The 26,836-nt window shown below is 41.3% G+C and overlaps 1 protein-coding gene and 1 pseudogene across 1 annotated transcript in view; one reads left to right on the top strand and one right to left on the bottom strand.

Annotated features, from left to right (window-relative positions):
• Nucleotides 1-20,103, bottom strand: part of CYFIP1 (cytoplasmic FMR1 interacting protein 1) — a 129,360-nt gene extending 109,257 nt beyond the window's left edge. The window contains exon 1 of the mRNA XM_040642643.1: nucleotides 19,980-20,103. The gene's annotated coding sequence lies outside the window, so the exon portion shown is untranslated. The remainder of the gene's footprint in view (nucleotides 1-19,979) is intronic.
• A 4,777-nt stretch (nucleotides 20,104-24,880) lies between these two features.
• LOC103677092 lies at nucleotides 24,881-25,997 on the top strand (annotated as a pseudogene).
• The last annotated feature ends 839 nt before the right edge of the window (nucleotides 25,998-26,836 follow it).

Raw genomic sequence — 26,836 nt, 5'->3', positions numbered from 1 at the left:
TCAATGGTTTTAGAGCTCACTGGTTTTGTGAAGACTGGCCCTTCTAGGCAGGACTTGTGGAAAATGAAGAAAATTATTTAAAATAAGTAGCTTGAGTAGGTCAGGGATTTAAATACAATGCAAATCCTCATCAGTACTTCTGACTTGAGGCTATAAGGTTCTTCAGAGCAGAGTGTCCCTTCTTCTGAAGATTACCTTGAAAGATAAATAAATGCCCATCCCCACTGTCCTGCCAAGACAACAGGGGCACAAGGAATGATCATGCTAGCTCTGGGCACAAAATTCTGGCTATAGAATCAGGACCTAAGAAGGGAACTCAGTGCTCTTTAAGCATTGGTTCTTTTCCACTGTGGAGTAAAACATACGCAAGGGAGAGCAAAGAACTGGACCTAACAAGTTTGGTTAGTGAAGTATCTGAGATATAAATACAAATCACAAATACTCTGGTTTCTAGGTCATAGTAGTTATCCCAGTAATCTTATTCACAACTAAAAACTCTGACAGTCATGTTCAAGGTCCATGATTTCTATCCCCACAGCCATGCACACAGACGAGGCAGTCATGATAAAGTCGGGTGGGGGAACAACCAGTTAAATGAATGCTTAATGAGCTTCTGCTGAACAGTACAAATGCATACCAGGCTCAAGCCAAAAGAGATAAAAAACGTATCCCTATTTCCTTAAGACCATGTTCTAAGAGGCCTTCAATGCAGAAAATTTATACAAATGCAAATCTTATCCCTGGAATGTTCTGAAATCCTATTACATAACCTAAAATTCGGCCAGAGCTGACATGCCATGAGTGGCGCAGGTTCTCCACTAGCTCCTGCAGAGTTTCTGTGCTTAAGGCCACTTGTGGCCAAAGGTTCTCCCGATATAAGATCTAAGGAAGACAAATAACAAAAGGCAGCTATAAACCCTACCATATAACTATTTATACTAAATGTAAATGGACTAGACAATCCAAAGGCAGACATCAACACCATGATTTAAAAACTAACCAATTATATGCTATGAGAGACACGTTTTAATTCAAAATTAAAAACAGAGTGAAGCTAAATGCGTGGAAAAAGATACACCATGTAAGGAGAAACTAAAAGTGGGCAAAAGTAGCTTTACTAATATTAGATAAAATGAGACAAAATAGACTTGATGACAAAAATCAATGCTAAAAACATAATAAACAGTCCAATCTCTCAGCAAAATTTAACAATTACAAACACATATGCATCTAACAACGCAGCTTTATAATACATGAAACTGCAGAAAATATAATCTTATATGCACAACATCCTAAAGATTCCACAAAAAAAAGTTGGAGCTAATCAATGAATTCAGCAGAACTGCAAGACACAACACATATGCAACACATCAAAATCAGCTAAACAACCAAAAAATGTATTAAGAAAACATTCTAGGGGTGCCTGGGTGGCTCAGCTGGGCATCTGCCTTCGGCTCAGGTCATGATCCCAGGGTACTGGGATCAAGCCCTGGGTTGGGCTCCCTGCTCAACGGGAAGTCTGCCTCTCCCTCTCCGCCCCTCCGCCCACCCGTGCTTGCTCTATCATGCACATGATCGCTCTCTCACATAAATAAATAAAACAGAAAAGAAAGAAAGAAAGAAAGAAAGAAAGAAAGAAAGAAAGAAAGAAAGAAAGAAAGAAAGAAAGAAAGAGAGGGAGGGAGGAAGGAAGGAAATGTTCCATTTACAATAGCGTCAAAATTTTAAAAAGGAACTTCTGGGGAAGATGGTGGAGTAGGAGGATCCTAAGTTTACCTCATCCAGTGGCTACAACTACATAACACCCACATCATGTGAATAACCCAGAAAATGACCTGAAGACTGGCAGAACAGATTCTCCACAGCTAAATGTAGAGAAGAAGCCACAGAAAAGGGAGGAAGAGCAGAGAAATGGCCGAGAGCCAAATGGACCCACAGGACTGTCCTCCGGAGGGAGGTACATTGTGGGCATGGAAAGGTGAAAGAAGCAGATCCCCGTACAGTGCACAGGCACACAGTAGACGAATCCCCATAACACTTAGCTTTGAAAACAAGAGGGGCCTAACTTTGCAAGTTCTTACAATCAGGGGGGCTTAATACCAGGAACTTTAAAAACCAGGAAGCTCAGCTCTGAGAGAGCCTCAGGGCAATAGGAAACTGAGTCCTCAGCCTTCAAGAGAGAGCACAACGAACAGTCCCACTGAGATACAGCACAGAAGCAACATTTTGAAATGCCTGGGGTATATGGGAAGGAGATTTACTAATTTGGAGCATATGCTGGAGGGGCAGGGATCTTTGGGAGATTTCTCCAGGAACCAAAAAACTGGTGGGTGCTATTCCCTACCTGCCCCCAACTCCCCAGCATAGATATAATGACACCTTCGGGAACCAGTGCAGCACCAACACTCTACACCAAGCACCAAGCACTCTAGCTTGCTTACAGCACACCTCACCCCTGTGCGCAGCCCCACCAAATCAGCCAGCCTAGGCAGTGTTCCCAGGCAGCAGCAGGTCCTGCAGTGGGCCAGTCACTGTGGAGCCCCACCTCCACATTCTCCTAGGGACTACCCCATTCAATACACCCTTGGCTCACCCAAAGAGGTGCCATAAGACTGGCAGTATGCAAGCAGTCCCAATATAGGCCAGCACCACTTCAAAATGACTCTGCCCAGGAAGAGGGGAAGATAACCACACATACCAGTTGGACAGCAGGCCCAGCAGTAGGTTGGGGGTAGACATTTGGTCTGACTGCAGGCCCCACCCACCAATGAAAGATCCTCAGAAGACAACACAAGGAAAGCACCTTTCAGTTCAGTGCTACTACAGTTTTGGCAAATGCCTGATCTGACTCAACTCTAGACCAAGACAGCCCCAGACTAATCCACTAACAACAAAAGGACCGAAACTTGACCACAACAGGCAAAGAGAGCCACCGCACATGACTGGACTGAAGGCAAATGCAGCTCAGCCACAACAGTAGGGCAAATGCAATACACATGGAGGACATTCCTGAAATGCCAGATTCTGGGGAATAGGAGACACTGCACTGTAAAGCACTTTAAGACCTCTTTTCCATAAGGCCATTATTTTCAGGAGCAGGAAACACAGCTTTCCTAACACACAGAAACAGACACAGAAAGTTAGACTAAATGAGAAGACAAAGGAATATGTCCCAAATGAAAGAACAGAAAAATCATGGCAAGAGACCTAACCAAAACAGAGATAAGTAATATGCCTTACAGAGAATCTGAAGTAATGATCATAAAGATACTGGACTTAAAAAAAAGAAAAAGAAAAGAAAAGAAAAGAAAAGAAAAGAAACTCAGTGGACTTGAGAAAAAAGCGGAGGACTTCAAGGAGACCCTCAATAAAAAGAAAACATTAAAAAAAAAAAACCAGAGATGAAAAATTCAATAAATGAAGTTAAAAATACACTAGAGGAAACAAATAGTAGACTAGAGTAAACAGAACAATGGATCAGTGACCTGTGGGACACAGTAATGAACAGCAATCAAGCTGAACAGGAAAGAGAGATGATAATAAAAAACTGAGAACAGACTAAGGGAACTCAGCAACATCATCAAGCATAGTAACATTCTCATTATAGGGATCCAAGAAGGAAAAGAAAGAGAAAAGGAAACAAAATTGATTTCAAGAAATAATAGCTAAAAACTTCCTAAATCTGGTGAAGAAAACAGAAATCTACATCCAGGAGGCACAGACAGCCACAAACAAAACCACCCAAGAAGGTCCACACACAGACACACTAATTAAAATGGCAAAAAGTAGTGATAAAGAAAAAAAATCAATGCAGCAAAAGGAGACAGTTACATACAAGGAAAACCCCATAAGACTATCAGTGGATTTTTCAGGAGACACACTGCAGGATGGAAGAGAGTAACAGGATGTATTTAAATGCTGTAAGAAAAAACCTGCAACCAAGAATACTCTACCTGCAAGACAGAAGACACAGTTTCCCAGACAAACAAAAGATAAAAGAATTCATCACCACTAAACCAGCCTTACAAGAAATGTTCAAGGGGACTCTCTCTGAGTGGAAAAGAAAGACCATAAGTAGGAGTAAGAAAAGTAGGAAGCATAATGGCAATCTAATTAAATATGTCTAAACAATGATACTGATAGCAAGGCATTCACAAAAGGATGTAAAGTATGATACCATATACATAAAATGTTGGGGGTAGAGAAGTAAAGAATGGGTTCAAACTTAAGCAACCATCAACTTAACATAGACAGCTATATGCCTACGATGTCATATATAAACCGAATGATAACCACAAATCAAAAACAAGTGATATGTAAAAAAAAAAAAAAGCAAACCATGAAAGGAAAGATCGAGAAAAGAAAGGAACAAAGAACTACAAAAACAAGCATAAAACAGGTAACAAAATGGCAATAAACACATACTTACTTTGAATGTAAACAGACTAAGTCTTCAGTCAAAAGATACAGGGTGACGGAATGGATAAAAAAGCAAGACCCATTTATATGGTTCCAACAAGAGACTCATTTCAGATCTAAAGACATATGCAGATTGAAAGGGAAGAGATGGAAAAGAATTTATCACACAAATGAAAGTGAAAAAAAAACCAAGGTATCAACACTTATATGGTACAAAACAGACTTTAAAATAAAGACTGTAACAAAAGACAAAGAAGGACACTGTATAATAATGAAGGGGACAATCCAACAATTGTAAATATTTATGCCCCCAACTTGGGAGTACCCAAATAAATGAAACAATTAATAACAAACATAAAGGAACTAATCAAGAGTAATATAATAATAGTAGGGGACTTTAATGCCCCACTTACATCAATGGACAGATCATCCACCCAGAAAATCACCAAGTAAGCAGCGGCGTTGACTGACACTCTGGACTAAATGGATTTAACAGATATATTCAGAATATTCCACCCTAAAACACCAAGTTACACATTCTTTTCAAGTACACACGGAACATTCTCCAGAACAGATCACATGACACCAAAAAAACAACAAATTCAAAAAAGACCCCAGACCCACGCATCTTTTCTGACCACAATGCTGTAAAATTAGAAATCACCCACAAGAAAAAATCTGGAGGGCACAAATATATGGAGGTTAAATAACATGCTACTTAAATAATGAATGGGTCAACCAGGAAATCAAAGAGGAAATAAAAAAACACCTGGGGACAGATGAAAATGAAAACACAACAATCCGAAATCCTTGGGATGCTGCAAAAGCAGTTCTAAGAGGGAAGTTCATAGCAATGCAGGCCTGCCTCAAGAAGCAAGAAAAATCTCAAATAACCTGCCCTTACATCTGGAAGAGCTAGAAAAAGAACAATAAACAAAACACAAAACCAGCAGAAAGAAGGAAATAGTAAAGATTAGAATAAATATAAGTGATAAAGAAACAAACAAAAAAAGCCACAACAGAACAGATCAATGAAACCATTAGCTGGTTCTTTGAAAAGATCAACAAAACTGATAAACTTCCAGCAAGACTCATTAAAAAAAAGGTGGGGAGGAGGAGGCAGAGAGAGGACTCAAATAAACAAAATCACAAATTAAAGAGGAGAAATAACAACTGACACCACAGAAATACTAATGATTTTAAGAGATTATTATGAAAAACTATGTCAACAAACTGGAAAACATAGAAGAAATGGATAAATTCCTAGAAACATATAACCTCCAAAACTGAAGCAGGAAAAACAGAAAATTTGAACAGACTGATAACCAGCAATGAAACTGAATCAGTGATCAAAAAACCAACAAACAATAGTCCAGGAACAGAAGGCTTCACAAGTGACTTCTACCAAAGACTCAACACCTATTCTTCTCAAACTATTCCAAAATACAGAAAAGGAAGGAAAACTCCCAAATTCATTCCAGGAAGCCAGCATTACCCTGATACCAAAAGCAGATAAAGACACCACTAAAAAACAACAACAACAACAACAACAACAACAACAAAAAACACCCAAACCCTACAGGACAATATGCTAGAACACAGATGCAAAAATCCTCAACAGTCAAGAGTTAAGTGTTGGAGGAGTAGGGGGCCCCTAAGTGTGTCTTGTCCTTCGAACACAGGTAGACTGTTATCAAATCATTCTGAAAACCCAATAAATCATTCGGACAACTGAGAAAACAAAACTGCAAGTCTACATGTAGAAAAGCAACCACCCTGGGGTGCCTGGGTGGCTCAGTTGGTTAAGCATCTGCCTTTGGCTCAGGTCATGATCCCAGGGTCCTAGGATCGAGCCCCCCACCCCTGCTCAGCAGGGAGCCTGTTTCTCCCCCTCCCTGCCCCTCCCCCCACTCGTGTTGTGTCATGTGCCCGCTCATTCTCTCTCTCGAATATTAAAGATTTTATTTATTTATTTGACAGAGAGAGACAGCCAGCGAGAGAAGGAACACAAGCAGGGGGAGTGGGAGAGGAAGAAGCAGACTCCTAGCGGAGGAGCCTGATGTGGGGCTCGATCCCAGAGCACCAGGATCACGCCCTGAGCCGAAGGCAGACGCTTAACGACCGCGCTACCCAGGCGCCCCTCAAAAAAATAAAATCTTTAAAAAAAACCCTAAACAACAACAAGCATAATAATATTCATATCACAGAGTCCCAGAAAATGAAGAGAGAGAAAAATAGCTGAAAACTTCCCTAATCTGGGGAAGCACAAAGACATCAAATTCCAAGAAGCACAGAGAACTCCCATTAAATTCAACAAAACCCAACCATCGCTAAGGTATATAATGGTCAAATTCACAAAATACACAGACAAGGAAAGAATCATGAAAGAAACAAGGGGGAAAAGTCCTTAACCTCCAAGGGAAGACAGATCAGACTCAGAGCATATCCGACCACAGAAACGTGGCAGGCCAGAGAAAAAATGGCAGGAAATATTCAATGTGCTGAATGGAAAAAATATGCAGCCAAGATTTCTTTATCCAAAAGGCTGTCATTCAGAATAGAAGGAGAGATAAAGACCTCCCCAGACAAAAACTAAAGGAGTTCATGACCACAAAACTAGTCCTCCAGGAAATTTTAAGAGGGATTCCTTGAGTGGAGAAAAAAACCCAAAAGCAATAAAGACTAAAAAGGACCAGACAACATCACCAGAACACCAACTCTACAGGTAACACAATGGCACTAAATTCACATCTCTCAAAAATTACTCTGAATGTAAATGGACTAAATGCTCCAATCAAAAAACATAGGATATCAGAATGGATAAAAAAGATCCATCTACATGCTGCCTCAAGAGACTCATTTTAGACAGAAAGATACCTTCACATTGAAAGTGAAGGAATGGAGAATCATCTGTCATGCTAATGGATGTCAAAAGAAAGCTAGAGTAGCCATACTTATTTCAGAAAAATCAGGTTTTAAACCAAAGACTGTAATGAGAGATGAAGGACATTGTATCATAATAAAGGGGTCTATCCATCAAGAAGATCTAACAATTGTAAATATTTATACCCCCAACTTGGGAACACCCAAATATATGTCAGTTAATAACAAACATAAAGAAACTCATGATAGGGGCACCTGGGTGGCTCAGCTGGTTAAGCACCTGACTTTATTTCGACTCAGATCATCACCTCAGAGTCCTGGGATCAAGCCCCACATCTGGCTCCGTGCTCAGTAGGGAGTCTGCTTGAGGATTTCTCTCCCTCTCCCTCTGCCTCTCTCTCTGTGCTTGTTCTAACAAGTAAATAAAACTTAAAAAGAAAAAAACCTCACTGATAATAATATAATGATAGTAGGGCACTTTAACACCCACTTACAGCAATGGACAGATCACCTAAGCAGATCAACAAGGAAATAAAGGCTTTGAATGACACAATGGACCAGATGGACTTAACAGAAATATTCAACATTTCATCCTAAAGGAGCAGAATACACATTCTTTTCAAGTACACATGGAACATTCTCCACAACAGATCACATACTGGGTCATAAATCAGGACTCAACTGGTACAAAAAGATGGAGATCATACAAGCATATTTTCAGACCACAATGCTATGAAACTTGAAGTCAACCATAAGAAAAAATTTGCAAAGACCTCAAATCATGAAGGTTAAAGAACAACTACTAAAGAATGAATGGGTTAACCAGGAAATTAAAGAAGAAATTAAAAAGTCCATGGAAGCAAATGAAAATGAAAACATGACGCTCCAAAACCTTTGGGATGCAGCAAAGGCAGTCCTAAGAGGGAAGTATATTGCAATACAGGCCCACCTCAAAAAGAAAAGTCTCAAACACAACCTTACCTTACACCTAACAGACCTAGAACAGGAACAGCAAATAAAGCCTAAGCCAGGAGAAGAAAAGAAATAATAAAAATTAGAGCAGAAATAAATGATGTAGGAACAAAAAAAAAAACCCCAGTAGAATGGAGTAATGAAATTAAGAGCTCATTCTTCAAAAGAATTAATAAAATTGATAAACCCCTCACCAGACTTATCAAAAAGCAAAAAGACCTGAATAGATAAAATCATGAATGAAAGAAAAGAGATCACAACCAACACCACATAAATACAAACAATTACAAGAGAATACGATGAAAAATTATAGGCCAACAAACTAGGAAACCTGGAAGAAATGGACAAATTCCTAGAACCCTACAAACTATGAAAACTAAACAGGAAGAAATAGAAAATTTGAACAGACCCATAACCAGCAAAGAAATTGACTCAATAATCAGAAATCTCCCAACAAACCAAAGTCCTATGCCAGACGGCTTCCCGGGGGAATTCTACCAGACATTGAAAGAACAGTTAATACCCATTCTTCTCAAACAGTTCTAAAAAATAGAAATGGAAGGAAAACTTCTAAACTCATTTTATGAAGCCAGCATTACCATGATTCCAAAACCAGATAAAGACCCCACTAAAAAGGAGAATTATAGGCCAATATCCCTGATGAACATGGATGCAAAAATTCTCACCAAGATTCTAGTTAATAGGATCCAACAGTACATTAGAAGAATTATTCACCACACTAAGGTGGGTTTATTCCTGGATTGCAAGACTGGTTCAATATTCGCAAATCAATCAATGTGATACACTACATTAACAGAAGAAAGAATAAGAACTATATGATCATCTCAATAGATACAGAAAAAAAAGCATTTGACAAAATACAGCATCCTTTCTGGATCAGAACCCTCAACAAAGTAGGTATAGATGAAACATACTTCAACATCATAAAGGCCGTTTATGGAAGATCCACACTAAACCAACTGAGCTACCCAGGCACCCCTGCAAACAACATATCTGATGAAGGGTTAGTATCCAAAATCTATAAAGAATTTGCACCACCAGGTATTTACTGAAAGGATATAAAAATACAGATTCAAAGGGGTACATGCATCCAGATGTTTATAGCAACCTTATCAACAATAACCAAACTATGGAGAGAGCCCAAATGTCCATCAACTGATCAATGGACAAAGAAGATGTGGTGTGTATACACACACACACACACACACACACACACACACACACACGCACTGGAATATTACTAAGCCATCAAGAAAAAAAAATGAAATCTTGCCATTTGCAACAATGTAGATGGAGCTAGAGTATATTATGCTAAGTGAAATAAGTCAGTCAGAGAAAGACAAATGCCGTATGATCTCAATCATATGTGGAATTTAAGGCAGAAAGCAGATGAACATATGGGAAGGGGGAAAAGAAAAAGGAGAGAGGGAAACAAACCATAAGAGACTCTTAACAATAGAGAACAAACTGAGGGTTGATGGAGGGAGGAGGGTGCGGGGTGGGCTAGATGGGTGATGGGTATTAAAGAGGGCACTTTGTGATGAGCACTGGGTGTTGTACGTAAGTGACGAAACTCCAGAAAACAAAATAATAAATAAATAAAAATAAAAATCATCAACAAAATACAAGCAAATTAACCAACCATGCATTAAAAATAATTATGCACCACGATCAAGTAGGACTATTGCCAGGATGCAAGGGTGGCTCAACATTTGCAAATCAATCAATGTGATATATCATATCAATAAGAGAAAGGATAAAAGCCATACAATGCTTTCAACAAATGCAGACAAAGCATTTGACTAAATACAGCATCCATTCATGATAAAAACTGAACAGAGGAGAGTCTGAGGGAACATATCTCAACTCAATAAAGGCCTTAGGTGAAAAACCGACAGTGAACAACATACTCAATGGGAAAAACAGAGCTTTTCCCCTAAGATCAGGAAAAAGACAAAGATGTCCACTCTCACCACTTTTTTCCAACATAGTACTAGAAACCCTAGTCACAGCAATCAGACAACAAAAAGAAATAAAAGGCATCCAAATTGGTGAGGAAGCAATAAAACTTTCCCTATTTGCAGATGACATGATACTATATAGAGAGAACTGGAAGAGGCCATCAAAAAACTACTAGAACTCATAAACAAATTCAGTAAAGTCCCAGGATACAAAAGTCAATGTGCAGAAATATGTTTCATTTCTATATACTAATAATGAAGCAGCAGAAAGAGAAATTTTTTTTTAAATCCCATTTACACTTACACCAAAATTAATAAAATATCTGGGAATTAACCTAACCCAGGAGGTGAAAGACCAGTACTGAAAACTATAAAACACTGATGAAAGAAATGAAGATGACCCAAAGAAATGGAAAGACACTCCATGCCAATGGATTAGAGAAATGAATATTGTTATAATGTCTATACTACCCAAAACAATGGACAGATTTAATGCAATCCCTATCCAAACACCACCAGCATTTTTCACAGAACCGGAACAAACTTAAATTTATACAGAACCACAAAAGTCACCAAACAGCCAAAGCAATTTTGAAAAAGAAAAGAAAAACTGGAAGTATCATTATTCCAGACATCACAGTATATTACAAAGCTGTAGTAATCAAAACAGCATGGTACTGGCACAAAAACAGACACATAGATCAGTGGAACAGAACAGACAACCTAGAACTAAACCCACCACAACTATATGGTCAACTGATCTTCGACAAAGCAGGAAAGAATATGCAATGGAAAAAAAGTCTCCTCGACAAATAGTATTGGGAAAACTGGTCAGCTACATGCAAAAGAATGAAACTGGGCCACTTTCTTGTACCATACACAAAAACAAACTCAAAATGGATCAAAGACCCAAATGTGAGACATGAAACCATCAAAATCCTAGATGAGAGCACAGGCAGTAATTTCTCTGACACTGGACAGAGCAACATTTTTCTAGATGGGTCTCCTGAGGCAAGGGAAATAAAAGCAAAAATAAACTACTGGGACTACATCAAAACAAAAAGCTTCTGCACAGCAAAGGAAACAATCAACAAACTGAAAGGCAGCCTATGGAATGGAAGAAGTTATTTGCAAATGACATATCTGATAAAGGGTTAGTATTCCAAGTATGTAAAGAACCAATACAAAACAACACCCAAAAACCAAATAATCCAATTAAGAGATAAGCAGGAGACACCAGCAGACATTTCTCTAAAGAAGACATACAGATGGCCAACAGACACATCACTCAACATCTGGGAAAATCAACTGCAAATCAAAACTACAATGAGATATCACCTCACACCTGTCAGAATAGCTAAAAACAAAAACACAAGAAAAAAGTGTTGGTAAGAATGTGGAGAAAAAAGAACGCTTGTGTACTGTTTCTGAGCATGCAAACTGGTGCAGCCAATCTTGGAAAACAATAGAGGCTCCTCAAAAAGTTAAAAACAGAATTACCCTATGATCCAGTAATCCCACTACTGGGTATTTACCCAAAGAATAATGAAACACTACTTTGAAAAGATATATGTACCCTACATTTATTGCAGCATTGTTTTCAATAGCCAAATTATGGAAGTGACTCAAGCATTCATCAATAGATGAATAGATAAAGAAGATGTGATACACACACACACACACACACACACACACACACAATGCACTATTACTCAGCCATAAAAAAAAAAAATGAAATCTTGCCATTTACAGCAACATGATGGATCTATAATACTACGTGAAATATGTCAGTACCATACGATTTCACTCATGTGTGGAATTTGAGAAACAAAATAAATGAACAAAGAAAAAAACGAGACAAACCAAAAAACAGACTCTTAACTACAGACAACAAACTGATGGTTACCAGAGGAGAGGTGGGTGGAGGGATGGGTGAAAGAAATAAAGGGGATTAAGAGTACACTTACCTTGATGAGCAGTGAGTAATGTATAGAATTGTTGAATCACTATATTGTACACCTAAAACTAATGTAACACGGTATGCTAAACTACACTGGATGCCAACTATACTGGAATTAAAATAAAATTTAAAACAGGAAAGAAAAATATATATGTATTTTTGAGAGACAGAGAGAGAGAATATGAGAGGGGAGAGGGTCAGAGGGAGAAGCAGACTCCTCACTGTGCAGGGAGCCCGACACGGGAGGTGATCCCAGGACCCTGGGATCATGACCTGAGCTGAAGGCAGACCCTTAACCAACTGGGCCACCCAGGCGTCCTGAAAAATATATTTAAAGACAGATTTAACCAAGAGGTAAAAGATTTGTACACTAAAAATACAAAACACTGCTGGAAGTAACTGAAGACACAAATAAATATATTTCATGGCCCTGGACTGGAAGACCTAATAGTGCTAAGATGACAACATGACCCAAAGCCATCTACAGATTTGATGTAATGTCTTTCAAAATTCCAATGGTATTTTTTGCAAAAATAGAGAATTATACCCCAAAATTAATATGGAATTGCAAGGTACCCAGAACAGCCAAAAGAATCTTGAAAAAGAACAACAAAGTTGGACCTTGTTGTCCAACTTACTGAATTCAAAACTTCCTATAAAGCAACAGTAAACAAACAATGTGGTACTGGAATAAACACTGACACACTGACTGACGACACAGAATGAAGAGCCCAGAAATAAAACCTTGCATATATACCCAGTGATTTTCAACAAGGTTGTCAAGACCATGGCATGGGAAAAGGACAGTCTTTTTAACAAACGGTGCTGGGAAAACTGGATATTTGCATGCAAAAGAATTAAACTGGGCCATTACCTTACACTATCTGCAAAAGTTAAAACTCAAATAGCAAGCTAAACATAAGAGCTAAACCTGTAAAATTCTTGGAAGAAAACATGTAGGAAAAGCTTCATAGCACTGGATTTGGCAACAATTTCTTATATATGTCACTAAACACTGGCAACAAAGACAAAAATAGATAAACTAGACAGGAAAATTAAAACCTAGTACACCCACCCAAGGATGGTGTCAATGAGTGAAAAGACAACTTGCAGAATGGGAGAAACTATCCTCCAATCATGTATTTGATGAGAGACTGATATCCAAAATATATAAAGAATTCCTGTAACTCAACAGCAAAAAGACAAATAACATGATTTAAAAATGTACAAAGGACTTGAACAGACCTTTTTCCAAAGATATATGAATGGCAATTAAGTACAGGAAAAGATGTTCAACATTACTAATCATTAGGAAAATGCAAATCAAAACCAGAATGCAATACCATTTCACACCCATTAGGATGGCTATTATCAAAACCAAAAAACCAACAACCAGAAAAAAGTGTTGGTAAGGGTGTGAAGAAACTTGGGAATGCTGGTACAGTTGCTGTGGAAAACAGTATGGCAATTCCTAAACAACAACAACAAAAACTAAACACTGAATTACCATATGATCCAGCAATTCCACTTCTGGGTATATACCCAGAAGAACTGAAAACAGGATCTGAAAGAGGTATCTGTATACCCACGTCCATAGAGCAAAAGGTGGGAACAACCCAAATGTCCATCAACAGATGAATGGACAAAGAAATACAATATATACATATAATGGAATATTATTCAACCTTAAAAAGGAATTAAATTCTGATACATGACACAAATGGATGACCTTGCAGACATACTAAATGAAATAAGCCAGAAACAAAAGGACAAATATTGTACAACTGCACTTATATAGATATCTGGAATAGTCAAGTTCATAGAAAGTAGAATGGTGGTTGCCAGGTGCTGGGGAAATATACAAATGGGCACGTTTTGTTTAAAGGGCACAGAATTTCGGTTTGGGATGATGAAGACGTTCTGGAGATGAATGGTGGTTAATGGTTGCACAACAATGTAAACGTACTTAAAATTCTCCTAAACTGTACGCTTTTCAAGTACATTTTCCTTAGTAAAATAAAATCAGGTAGGGTGATTCCTCCAATTTATTTTTGTGTTTAAACATTTTTAAAGCTATTCTAGTTTATTTCCCCCTTCATATAAAGTTTAAAATCAGCTTGTCTTTTATTTATAAAAACACCCTGTTGAGGTTTCTTTTAAAAATTACACATAGGGGTACCTGGCGGCTCAGTCGGATGAGCATCCACCCAACTCTTGATTTCAGCTCAGGTCATGATCTCGTGGGTCATGAGATCGAGCCTGGCATCAGGCTCTGCACTCAGCGAGGGGTCTGCTTGAGATTCTCTCTCTCCCTCTGCCCCTCCCTCCACTCGTGTGCTTTTTCTCTCAAGTAAATAAATAAATCTTTTAAAAAAATTGTTTTTAATTAAACATAAATTTTTTTGTGACCCAGAAATAACACTACTAGGTTTCTACCTGAAAGAAAATAAATCATATATCCACATAAAGACTTGCACATGAGTCTTTACACCAGCAATATTCCTAACAGGCAAAAAATGAAAACTACCAATAGTTCATCATCTGGCAAATGGATAAACAAAACGTGATTTATCCATACAATGTAATACAATGTACCAAAAAAGAATGAAATACTGATACATGCCACAACAGAAATGAACTCTGGAATGAGAAGCCACACATAAAGACTACAAATTGTACGTGTACTTTCCTTTATGTTAAATGATCAGAAAAGGCAACTCTATAGAAGGCAGAAAATAAATTAGTGATTAGCTAGAGTAGGGTCAGAAATGGGGATTACCTATTGGGTCATATGGAATCTTACTGGGGTGATAAGTATGTTCTAAAACTGGATGATGGTGATGGCTGTACAACCCCGTAAATGTACTATAAATCGCTGCATGGTTAAAGTAGGTGAATTTTGTACATTATACCTCAATAAAGTTGTTTAAAATTTTTTTTTGCTGAGATATTTGATTGGAATTGTGTTAAGTATATAGATCAATTTGGAGAGAACTGACACCTCTACTATGTTGAGTGTTCCAACCCCGGGGCATAGCGTGCTTCTCCATTTACTTACATCACCTTTGTTTTCACTCATCAGCATGTTGTTGTTTTCAGGACACAGATCCTATGTTTTTAGATTTAAATCTAAGTATTTGATTTTTTTGAAGCTACTGAAAATGGTATTTTAAAATCTGACTTTCTAATCATACATTACCAGTATAGAGAGTGACTGGCTGGCATGTGTTGACTTTGTATTTTGTGACCTTGCTAATCTCATTTACTAGTCCTAACAGCATTTTCATGGATGCCTTGGATTTTCTATATAGATTATCACGTTGTCTGCAAATAAGAGACAGTTTCATTTTCCCTGCCAACTTCTATGACTTTTATTTCTTTTTCTGTCCTTACTGAGCTGGCTTAAAAAAAGTTCTTAAATTATATAGATGTAATTAATCTATACTATCCCATGACTGCTAAAAGCTGGCTAAACTTTAGTAGCAAAAACAATGAAAGCAGCTTAAACAGGTTAGTTACTTAAACTTCACCTTTATAAAAACATTTTTCTAATATAAAAATTTCAGAAAACATAGCACTGGTAGCAACTGTCCCTTCTACAGTATTTTCCCATATTGTCTCATTTGATCTTCATGACAATCTAAGAGGTACTTTTCCCATGTTACCAAAGAAGGAAAATGAGTAAAGGCAGGCCAAGCGATGTTCCCACTTGGCCTCAGAGAATGTTGGACAGACAGACATCAACAATCAAAGCAGCAGACTTGCCAGGACCCAACTTGATCTCACCTGCTGAAGTCTCTGTCTTCCAAGCACTGAGCTGACCTCTCTATAAGGTGGTGCTAGTGAAACACAAATCAAAAGCCACAGCACAGTCACAGAGTGAGAGGGACAACTGGGGAGTAGGGAGGCAAGTGCTCCTGGACTGGTACCTGAGCAAGCATGGTGCCTTAAAAGAACTGCAGGTGATTCAGTAAGTGTGTGAGGGTCGGGTCCTAGGATCTAACATTTGGGGCAAGGTATTTTGGGCAGATTCTTTCTAATTTTCAACCTGAAGTATAGAAGTCAGATGACTGGATTCAAAGTCTGGCTCTGCTACTTACCAGGTATATGACCTTGGACACATATTTCATTTCTCTTTGTCAATTTCCTCATCCAGTAACTGCACCTACCTTTGATGGTTGTGGGAATAATTAGTATGTAAAGTACTCAGAGCAAGAGTTAGCAACACTGCCAGTTTCTGTAACTAAAGTTTTATTAAAACACAGCCACACTCTCATCACATATTGTCTATGCTGCTTTGATGTTACAACAGTAGAATGAGGTAGCTGTGATAAAGACCATATGGCCCCAAAAGGCATAAATAGTCTCTATCTGGACCTTTACAGGAAAAATAACCCTGGCTTAGAACAATGCTGAAGCATAGGTACTCAAGAAATGTTAGCTATTATTTTAACCCAAACTCACTTCCAGAATGGTAAGCTTGAGTACGTGCACAAAGATATAAACAAAAGCACTGACTACAGTGGTGACAAATGTGAAAGAACAACATCAATTAACAAGAGGCTGATTAAATAAATTATAATACACCCATACCATGGAACACTATACAGCCATTAAAAAGAATGAAGGAGGGGCACTTGGGTGGCTCAATCAGTTAAGCATCTGCCTTTGGCTCAGGTCATGATCCTGGGGTCCTGGGACCCCTGCTCAGCGGGGAGTCTGCTTCTCTCTCTCCCTCTGCCCCTCCCCCTGCTCATGTGCATGCGAGCTCTCTTGCTCACTCTCTCTCTCAAATAAATAAAATCTTAAGAAGAATGAAAGAAAATCTGTGTATCTATACTGTATATGCCAACATGTAAGGATCTCCAAGATCTTTAAATGAGCCAAAATCATTAAGTGGGAAGGTATGATGATATATGCAATATAATCTCTTATGTTCTTATGGTACCAAAAGAACACAAAAAACCCAAAAACTATGTGTATGCACAGAAAAGGCTATACAGTACCACAGAAGTACTGAGGAAATTTCACTTTTAATACACATAGTTCTGTACTTTTCAATTTTTTAGTAAGTGGGTGTTTTATAATTTTTCTCATGACTTAAAAATATTATTTGAGGGGCGCCTTGGTGGCTCAGTCGTTAAGCGTCTGCTTTCAGCTCAGGTCATGATCCCAGTATCCTGGGATCAGGCCCGGCATCAGGCTTCCTGCTAGGCGGGGAAGCCTGCTTCTCCCTCTCCCACTCCCCCGGCTTGTGTTCCCTGTCTCGCTGCCTCTCTCTCTGTCAAATAAATAAATAAAATCTTTAAAATATATATATGTATTATTTGAGGGGCACCTGGGTGGCTCAGTCAATTGAGTCATGGACTCTTGGTTTCCCCTCCGGTGGTGACCTCCGGTGGTGGGATCCAGCCAACCAGGGGCTTCGGGTTGGGTGGGGAGTAGCTTGAGATTCTCTCCCTTTGCCCCTCCCCCCCCACTCACACACGCGGGCCTGGAGCCTGCTCTCGCCTGTGCTTTCTTTCTCTCAAATAAATGGATAAATCTTGGGGCGCCTGGGTGGCTCAGTCGTTAAGCGTCTGCCTTCGCTGGGGTCATGATCCCAGGGTCCTGGGATGGAGCCCCACATGGGGTTCCCTGCTCAGCGGGAAGCCTGCCTCTCCCTCTCCCACTCCCCCTGCTTGTGTTCTCTCTCTGGCTGCCTCTCTCTCTGTCAACTAAATAAATAAAATCTTAAAAATAAATAAATAGGGGCGCCTGGGTGGTGTAGTCGTTAAGCGTCTGCCTTCAGCTCAGGGCGTGATCCCGGCGTTATGGGATCGAGCCCCACATCAGGCTCCTCCGCTATGAGCCTGCTTCTTCCTCTCCCACTCCCCCTGCTTGTGTTCCTTCTCTCGCTGGCTGTCTCTCTCTGTCAAATGAATAAATAAAATCTTTAAAATAAATAAATAAGTAAATATAAATCTTTAAAGAAATACATTATTTGAATCTCCCAGGTTGCATCTTAAATGTATACTTTTCAAAACTTTATGTCTTTACCTCTCAGGGTAAAGAAAATAGATTAATCTCAAATGCATTAGGGTAAGTGAACTAAGCCACACTCAAAGGCCACGTATTCTGGAAAAAATAAAATGTAGGAATGGAGAACAACTCAGGTGTTGCTAGAAGTTACGAATGGGGGGAGGGGTTGCCTACAAAGAGAAGCTGAAGGAATCTGGGGGGTGACAGAACTGTTCGGTATCTTGATTGTGATGGCAGTCCTATGACTATGCATTTGTCAAAACTCATAACCATACACCAAAAACCAAACTTTGATATATGTAAATTTAAAAATAAAAATAAATCCAAATAAACACACATAAAAAAAACAACAGAAAATTTGTCTTTGAGCCACCTATCAGCACATAAACATATGTGTTAACACAGGAAATGTTTTCCACCACAATTCTGTTTGCCTCTGTCACAGAGATGCTGCCGCGGGGCAAAAAGGCAGCAGGGAATCAAACATTAGCACCAAATTCCTATTGAATTCCTACAAATGCATACTTGCTGTGGTCCACTTTAACTAATAGTGATTTCTTTTCATCTCCGTGCCTGCACATCTACACTTCACACGGAAAACCACTATGACATTCAGGGATAAGGGACATCATAGGTGGGATCCTCAATGGTCCAGGCACACCAGCACATGGCAATCAGAAACTGCAGCCTCTGGCTGGTGAACCTGGAGAGGATTTTCTGGCACAGTCACCAAGCTACTCTGAGTTGGTCACTGAGCGTCGAGCTCAGCACTCTGATAGACAGTACCAGGTATCACTGCTGCTTCAGCCACGAACCATTTAAGGAATAATATTAGAAAAAACCCAAGAAATTCCCCTGGGCTCAAGAAGCAGCAAAAACTGCCTAATGTGGCACACAGCACCCTCTACTACTAGAAAAGAAACACTCCAAAGTCTCAGTTGCCCACAGAAGCACAGATCATCCAACAATGGGTTTAATAAGCAATTGCTATCTGTACTATTCAGACATAACACTACAGTGGACATGGTCTGGACGCCTCTTCCAGCTTAAAAAACACTCCTTAAACCCCCATTTCCAAATTACTCTTACCATTTTTCTCACACCCACAACGTGCTGCAAACTAAATGCACGCACTTCAGGCTTAAAATACACAATTCAGTATGGCTATGCGGAACAGCGCTGCCCACGAAACAATCCCAGCGCCCTAACAAAGCCCAAAACTCAGCTCCAAGAATCTGCAAAATGGTTTCGCTTGGCCAGAGTCTCCCTCCTTCCCTCAGAAACGGGCACAAAGCAAGCAAAAACTGGTTCGGGTCTAGTCGCACGGTATCAGTCCAAGCTGTCTGCGCCTTACTTTCCAACAATAACTACAAAACACCAGTATACCTTCCCTACTGGAGCTCTGCCACGTGCGGGGGGCTAGGGATCCGGGATGCAGAGCGCACGGGCGGGGTCAAAGGTCAGGGGCCGGAGGGCTTTGGGGCAGGGAATGTCGGTGTTCAGGGGCGCAGATATCCAGATGCGCTGGAGCTGGGGGTTCGGAGGCGCGGAAACTGGCGTGCGGGGTCCGGGGCGACCCCAGGAGGCCGCTCCGCCGGGGAGGCCGCGCGGCAGAGAACCAAGTCCCGACCGCCCGCGGGGCCGGGGTGCGGCCCCGCTGCCGCAATGCCGGACTCGGTTCCTAGGGCCGCCCGGACCCCACCGGGGTTGCAAGGCTGGGCGGGGGCAGCAGCCTTCCTCACCTGGGTCGGCGGCGGCAGCGGCGGCGGCGGCAGCTCGGGGGTCCCCGGCGGGCCCTGGGAGTTTCCTGGCTGAGTGAGTCACTCGGGCGGGCCGGGAATGCGCCAGGAAACACCCGGCCTCCTCCCCTTCCTCCCGGGGCGGGGGCTCTCCCGGCTCGGCCTCTTCCTCCCGGCGCTCCTCCCTCCGCGCTCCGGCCGCGGATCTGGCTGCTCTCTCTTTTGCGCGATGCACCCTCCACCGCCCCGCGAATCCTGCCGGGCAGCGCACGCTTTATCCCTATCCGCTGTAAAGACGCGACGGAGAGGCCCTGGCCGCGCTCTCTTCTGGCCACCTAAGGTGCTTCCTAGGGAGATCTCCAAGGGCCACCTGCCGGCTTAGGCGACCTCAGCTCTGCGTGGGACCGCTAGGCAGCACTGCTCTGGGACTCCCCCCGTGGGAGCCGCCGGGCTCGTGGAGGAAAAGGGACAGGGATCCGCACACTGCTCCGGGGCTCCGCACACTGCTCCGGGGCTCCGCGGGACCAGGGCTGTGGGTGGATGGGCTGCAGAAGAGTTTGGGGTGGGGGTGGGGGAAAGGCACCGGCGCGCGCCAACTGGGCGCCACTGCCAGGTAGGAGGTGCGCACACGGGCGCTCCGCACGCCAGAGCGTGGCCGGCGGTGGGGTACTGGGTGCGATGGGTACACACCGCCAGAGCCCAGCCAACTAGAAGAAAATGACTTCAACGGGCCCGTGCAGTGATCACATCTGTACAACCCCATCTGCCTCTGAGCCAGGGGCAAACCCCAGTGCAGACTGTGGGAACGGCTGACAGGAGAAAACTTGATTTGAACAAGTCCCCAAAAACAATCTTGAGAGAGGCCGATTAAGTGACAAATTGTATGTAAACAGTGAATGGTCTGAGCTTGTCACAAGCATGTTTAGGAGAAAACTTGCCCTAAACTCCTCACCGACCCCCACCTACCGACTTCCCTCTCTTCACTCATCCACCCGCAATCTGGTTCTAATGGAGAAATAATGATGGGCATCAAGTATTCTAATCTGGCCACTAGCCTATGAAAACCACAAGACGTTTGCTAGTCACAGCAAATGAATCCTGACTAGACCAGAATCTACCAGTTGTCTAAATATTCAGAGAACGTTTTTTCAGAAGTTCCTGGAGGTCCCCCACACTTCTACAAAACATGCGCTTTGAGTGACTTTCTGGTTCCCAGCCCACACATTGTCAATCAGATTGCTGTTTCTATCTGCCCAGGGCTGAGTCTCAAAGTTAGATTCCAAAGGTTTTTGTTTTGTTTTGTTTTACACTGTAGGTGAAGTGATAGAATACAAATTCAAGGTGCACTGTGATATTTTAAAAATATTGTAATTCTTAAAACAACTAGTAAAAACTAAGAGGCATAGCTGAAAATCCAAAAGAGGAAATAAAATAGAATGCTGAGATATACTCTATCCAAAGAAGGCAGCAAAGAAGCAAAAAGCACACAGGATAAGCAGTAACAAATAACAAGCTGTTATATGTATATAAGCTCTCTGTCAAATAAATAAAATCTTTAAACACACACACACACACACACACACACACACACACATTCTCTCTCTCCCTCTCCTTCTGCCCCTCCCCGCACTCTCTCTCTGCACTCTCTCAAAAAAAAAAAAAAAGAAAAGAAAAGAAAGAAAAGAATCTGTAGCAACAAACAAATATACAATCAAGAAAAAGTTGCACTCAAAACATTCCAAACAAAAATTTCATGGCATTTTTGATCACCCTTGCCTACTTCCTTCCTGACATAGATTTAGGAGGAAGCCGCTCAATTTCTGGTCCCTCCCTTAGGGTGAAAGGAAAAAAGTAGGAGTTGTCTGCAATGTTCTGACTTGTCAGGGGTTATTGGGGGGACTGGTTTTTGTCTTGCCTGGCTCAGAATGGTGACAGGAATGGTGGATTAGTTTGGATATCAGGTTGGAGGCTGATGAAAGCAGTGGTGGATGCCAGAGCACGGTGGAGAGCTGCAAGGAATTTCAGACTTATGGGTACCTGGGGACAAGAGATTAATTATGGGCAGAGGAATACAACAGAACATCTAAAGCCCTGAGAAGAAGCAGGGAGAGACTCTTAGGGAAATAAGACTTTTAAAAAGCAGCTATTGGGGCGCCTGGGTGGCTCAGTCGTTAAGCATCTGCCTTCGGCTCAGGGCGTGATCCCGGCGTTATGGGATCGAGCCCCACATCAGGCTCCTCTGCTGGGAGCCTGCTTCTTCCTCTCCCACTCCCCCTGCTTGTGTTCCCTCTCTCTGGCTGTCTCTCTCTCTGTCAATTAAATAAATAAAATCTTTAATAAATAAATAAATAAAACAAAATAAAATAAAAAAGCAGCTATGTATACAGGGAATTAGAAAAACAAAGCAAACAAACAAACAAAATGCATACACACAGGCCCAAGAACAATAACAAACAAACAAAAAAAAGACCTTAAACCTTCACTCTGCAATGATTAATGAATGTCTTCCCCTGCATGGGATCAGCCTGCAAAAACCGGGAGAGGTGTCTGTTTTTTCAAATGTCCAGTTTTCAACAGAATATCACAGTACATACAAAGAAGCAGGGAAAACATGACCCATTCAAAGGAACAAAATAGATCTCCAGAAACCCTAAAAAAACACAGATTTCAGACTTACTTGACAAAGACTTTGAAACAACTGCCTTAAATATGTTCAATTAGCTAAATTAGAACACACATAGAGAACTAAAGGAAATCAGGAAAACAAAATATGAACATAATTTGGTATGTTGATATATGAACGAAATGAGAATATCAACAAAGATAGAAATTCCAGAAATCCAGTTTCAGGATTTCTCTAGCATATCGGGAGCATGAAAGTTGTTACTCTGTCCTAACAAGTAAAAAGCTAAAGGAACTGAAAATCAACAACTCTTCTGAGATCCATTAAAGAAGTAAGGTCACAGGGCAAACAGCTAACTTATAAATCAGAGAGACAAGACAGGTAGATACAAAGAATCAGAACTTACGTAGAGAAACCCATGAGCAGAAGCCTCTGGGTGAACCAGTATCAGGGTAGGGAAACCTAAGCTGAAACTGATGAACTGCTGGAGGCTCGGTGTAGACAAGCCTAAGATGAAAAAACACCAGGAGGGACCCTGTCTTAGAGGGTGTGCCCACTATTTTGTGATTTTTATCTCCAGGAGCCTTACCAGGTTCTCATAGTGAAGAATGGAGAATCACCTTGTGCTTCCAGCAGGTAGAGGAAAAAAAGAACCATTTTGAAATATGCCAGAGCATTATGTACTTAACAAAGCCTGCCCTTAAAAGAACTATTTCAACAAACCCCAACTCATCCAGCTTTTATCAAAACATAACCAACCTGCATGAAGGAAAATGCTCAATGCCAGCCCCTCTAGCCATCCTGTCCTGCCTAAAGGAGTGGAAAAACTGAGATATACTTGTGAAGTTCACAGCCCAAGGGCACTGGCTCACTAGAAAACAGAACTAATCATGATTTCATGAACTACGGAATGTTTATCCTCCCCCTACATCTTAACGCCATATTGATAGAGGTCTATTTACCACAGATCCTCTAACCCAGTAAAATAAACTGAAGGGCTCCATAAAAATCTGCTTTTTCTCCTTTTCCTGCTTCTATTCTTGCTAGGACCTGCACCTCCACCCCACTTGACATATGCCCTGTAATGCAAATAGCATATGTCCTCCTTGTAAGGGACAAGGAATTAATGATTTCTCTAGAACAGATAACATCTAAGGAAGGACCAGGTGAGAATGACTGGATGAAATGATCATATGTGTATTTCAGACCACCAGAGCTAGACATCACAACGCTAAGACCCCTGGCTCCAAAGAATAACACCTGGGCCCTCATCTTTGTTCTAATCCGTTCCTGGATGCCTAAGAGGACCTGGACACCAGACCACTGTCCTCAGTAAAGACCGCCAGACTCCAAAGACAAGACTCCCTCCTCTCCTTTCTGAGTCTCCCAGACACTCTATCATATCTGCACTCCCTCTGTATCTCCAATAAACGCTGCTTTCACCTCCTGCTAATTCGAGTTTGATTTCCATATGTGCAGCCCTCCTGGCTGGTCCTGCAGGACTCCCTCTGGGTCCCTGGAGCCAGCATACCAGCATCGCCCGTACATTATATATGTATTTCAACAAAAATTACAAGCGTACTAACGGGCAAAAAACAGTTTAAAGAGAGAGAGCAAGCAAAAGAACCAGACTCAGATATGGCAGGGATGTTGGAATTATCAGAATAGGATTTTTAAAAACTATTATTAATATGTTAAGGACATATTGTTCAAGTATTCTATTTCTTTATTTGGTCAAAAATCATTTGGGGCGCCTAGGTGGCTCGGTCGTTAAGCATCTGCCTTCAGCTCAGGGCGTGATCCCGGCTTTCTGGGATCAAGCCCCACAACAGGCTCCTCCGCTGGGAGCCTGCTTCTTCCTCTCCCACTCTCCCTGCTTGTGTTCCCTCTCTCGCTGGCTGTCTCTCTCTGTGTCAAGTGAATAAATAAAATCTTTTAAAAAAATCATTTGGCCATTTATGTGAGTGTTTCTTTACGAGCTTTCTATTCCATTTCATTGGTCTATGAGTCTGTCTTTATGACAGTACCACATTGTCATGATTACTGTATGTTGTGATCACTATAGCTTTGTAATAAGTTTTTTTGAGTCAATCCAACCTAAAAGAAATATACAGAGCATTAATCAACAACAGCAGAATATGCATTCTTCTTAAGTGCATAGGGACATTCTCCAGAATAGACCACATGTTAGGCTACAAAACAAGTCTTTAGAAATTGTAAAAGATTGCAATCATACAAAACATCTTTTTTGATAATGATGAAACTAGAAATCAACTGCCGAAGGAGCTCTCTGCTCCTCCCTGGTCAACACATAGTGGCATATTCTGGTGCAGTGCCAGCCATGTCCCTGACACACGATGGTAAACGGATTTGGCCATATTGGGCACCTGTTCACCAGGGATGCTTTTAAATCTGGCAAAGTGTCACCATCGATGATCCCTTCATTGACCTCAATTACATGATCTTTATGTTCCAGTATGATTCCACCCACTGCAAATTCAACAGCATGGTTAAGACTGAGAATGGGAAATTTATTGTCAATGGAAAGCCCATCTCCGTCTTCTAGGAGCGAGATCCTGCCAACATCAAATGGGGTGATGCTGGTGCTGACCATGTTGTGGAGTCCATTGGGGTCTTCACCACCATGGAGAAGTCTGGGGCTCACTTGAAGGGTAGGGCCAAGAGGGTCATCATCTCTGCCCGTTCTCCTGATGTCTTCATGTTTGTGATGGATGTGAACCATAAGTATGACAACTTCCTCAAGATTGCCCACAATGCCTCCTGCACCACCAACTATTTGACCTTTCTGGCCAAGGTCATCCATGACAACTTTGGCATCTTGGAAGGACTCATAACCATAGTCCATGCCATCATTCCCACCCAAAGACCATGGATGGCTCCTCTGGGAAGCTGTGGCATGATGGCTGAGGGCCTGTATAGAAAATCATCCCTGCTTCTACTGGCACTGCCAAGGCTATAGACAAAGTCATCCCTGAACTGAATGGGAAGCTTAATGGCATGGCCTTCTGTGTCCCCACACTCAATGTGTTGGTCATGGATCTGACCAGCTGCCTGGAGAAAGCTGCCAGATATGATGACATCAGAAAGGTGGTGAAGAGGGCCCCCTCAAGGGCATCCTGGGCTACACTGAAGACCTGGGTGTCTCCTGAAACTTCAACAGTGACACCCACTCTTCCAATTTCAGTGCCAGGGCTGGCATTGCTCTTGATGACTACTGTGTCAAGCTCATTTCCTGGTATGACAATGAATTTGGCTACAGCAAATGGGTGGTAGACCTTATGATCCACATGGCCTCTAAGGAGTAAGAGCCCCCTGGACCACCTGCCCTACCGAAAGCAAGAGGAAGAGAGAGGCCCTCAGCTGCTGGGGAGTCCTGATCCCAGCTCATCCCCCAACACACTGAGAATCTCCTGAGCCCTACACTGTTTCCATCCCAGACCCTCTGAAGAAAGAGAAGGGATTGGGGAGCCCTACATTGTCATGTACCATCAATAAAGTATACTGTACCAAGCCCACTCCCTGAAAAAAAAATAGCAGAAGGAAAATGGAAAAATGCACAAATATATGAAAATAAAAAATACACTCAAATACCAATGAGTCAAAGAAGAAATCAGAAGAGAAATTAGAGGGACACCTGGGTGGTACAGTTGGTTGGGCATCCAACTCTTGGTTTCAGTTCAGGTCATGAAATCAGGGTCCCGGGATTGAGCCCCGCATTGGGCTCTGCACTCAGTGCAGAGTTGGCTTCAGATTCTCTTTCCCTCTCCCTCTGCCCCATCCGCTCGTACTCTCTCTCTCTAAGATAAATAAATGAATCTCTTAAAAAGAGAGAAATTAGAAAATATCTTGAAACAAATGAAAATGAAAACACATCATACCAAAACTTATAAGATGCAGTTCCCATTTCAGGAGTAAAATCTAGTTGATCCATCACCCACATATAACACCCAGTGCTCACCCCAAAAAGTGCTCTCCTTAAAACCCATCACTCATTTAGCCCATCCCCCCACCCACCTCCCTTTCAGCAACCCGCAGTTTGTCCTCTTAACCATAGAGTCTCCTACGATTTGCCTCCCTCTCTGTTTTTATCTTATTTTACTTTCCCTTCCCCTCTCCTATGTTCATCTGTTTTGTTTCTTAAAATCCACATATCAGTGAAGTCATCTGATATCAGTCTTTCTCTGACTGACTTCTTTCATTTAGCATAATACCCTCT

Source organism: Ursus maritimus, unplaced genomic scaffold (assembly GCF_017311325.1).
Source record: "Ursus maritimus isolate PB19 unplaced genomic scaffold, ASM1731132v1 scaffold_27, whole genome shotgun sequence".
In the NCBI taxonomy this organism is placed as follows: domain Eukaryota; kingdom Metazoa; phylum Chordata; class Mammalia; order Carnivora; family Ursidae; genus Ursus; species Ursus maritimus.
Note: the sequence above shows the minus strand (reverse complement) of the source record. Positions and strands in the feature narration are given on the sequence as shown.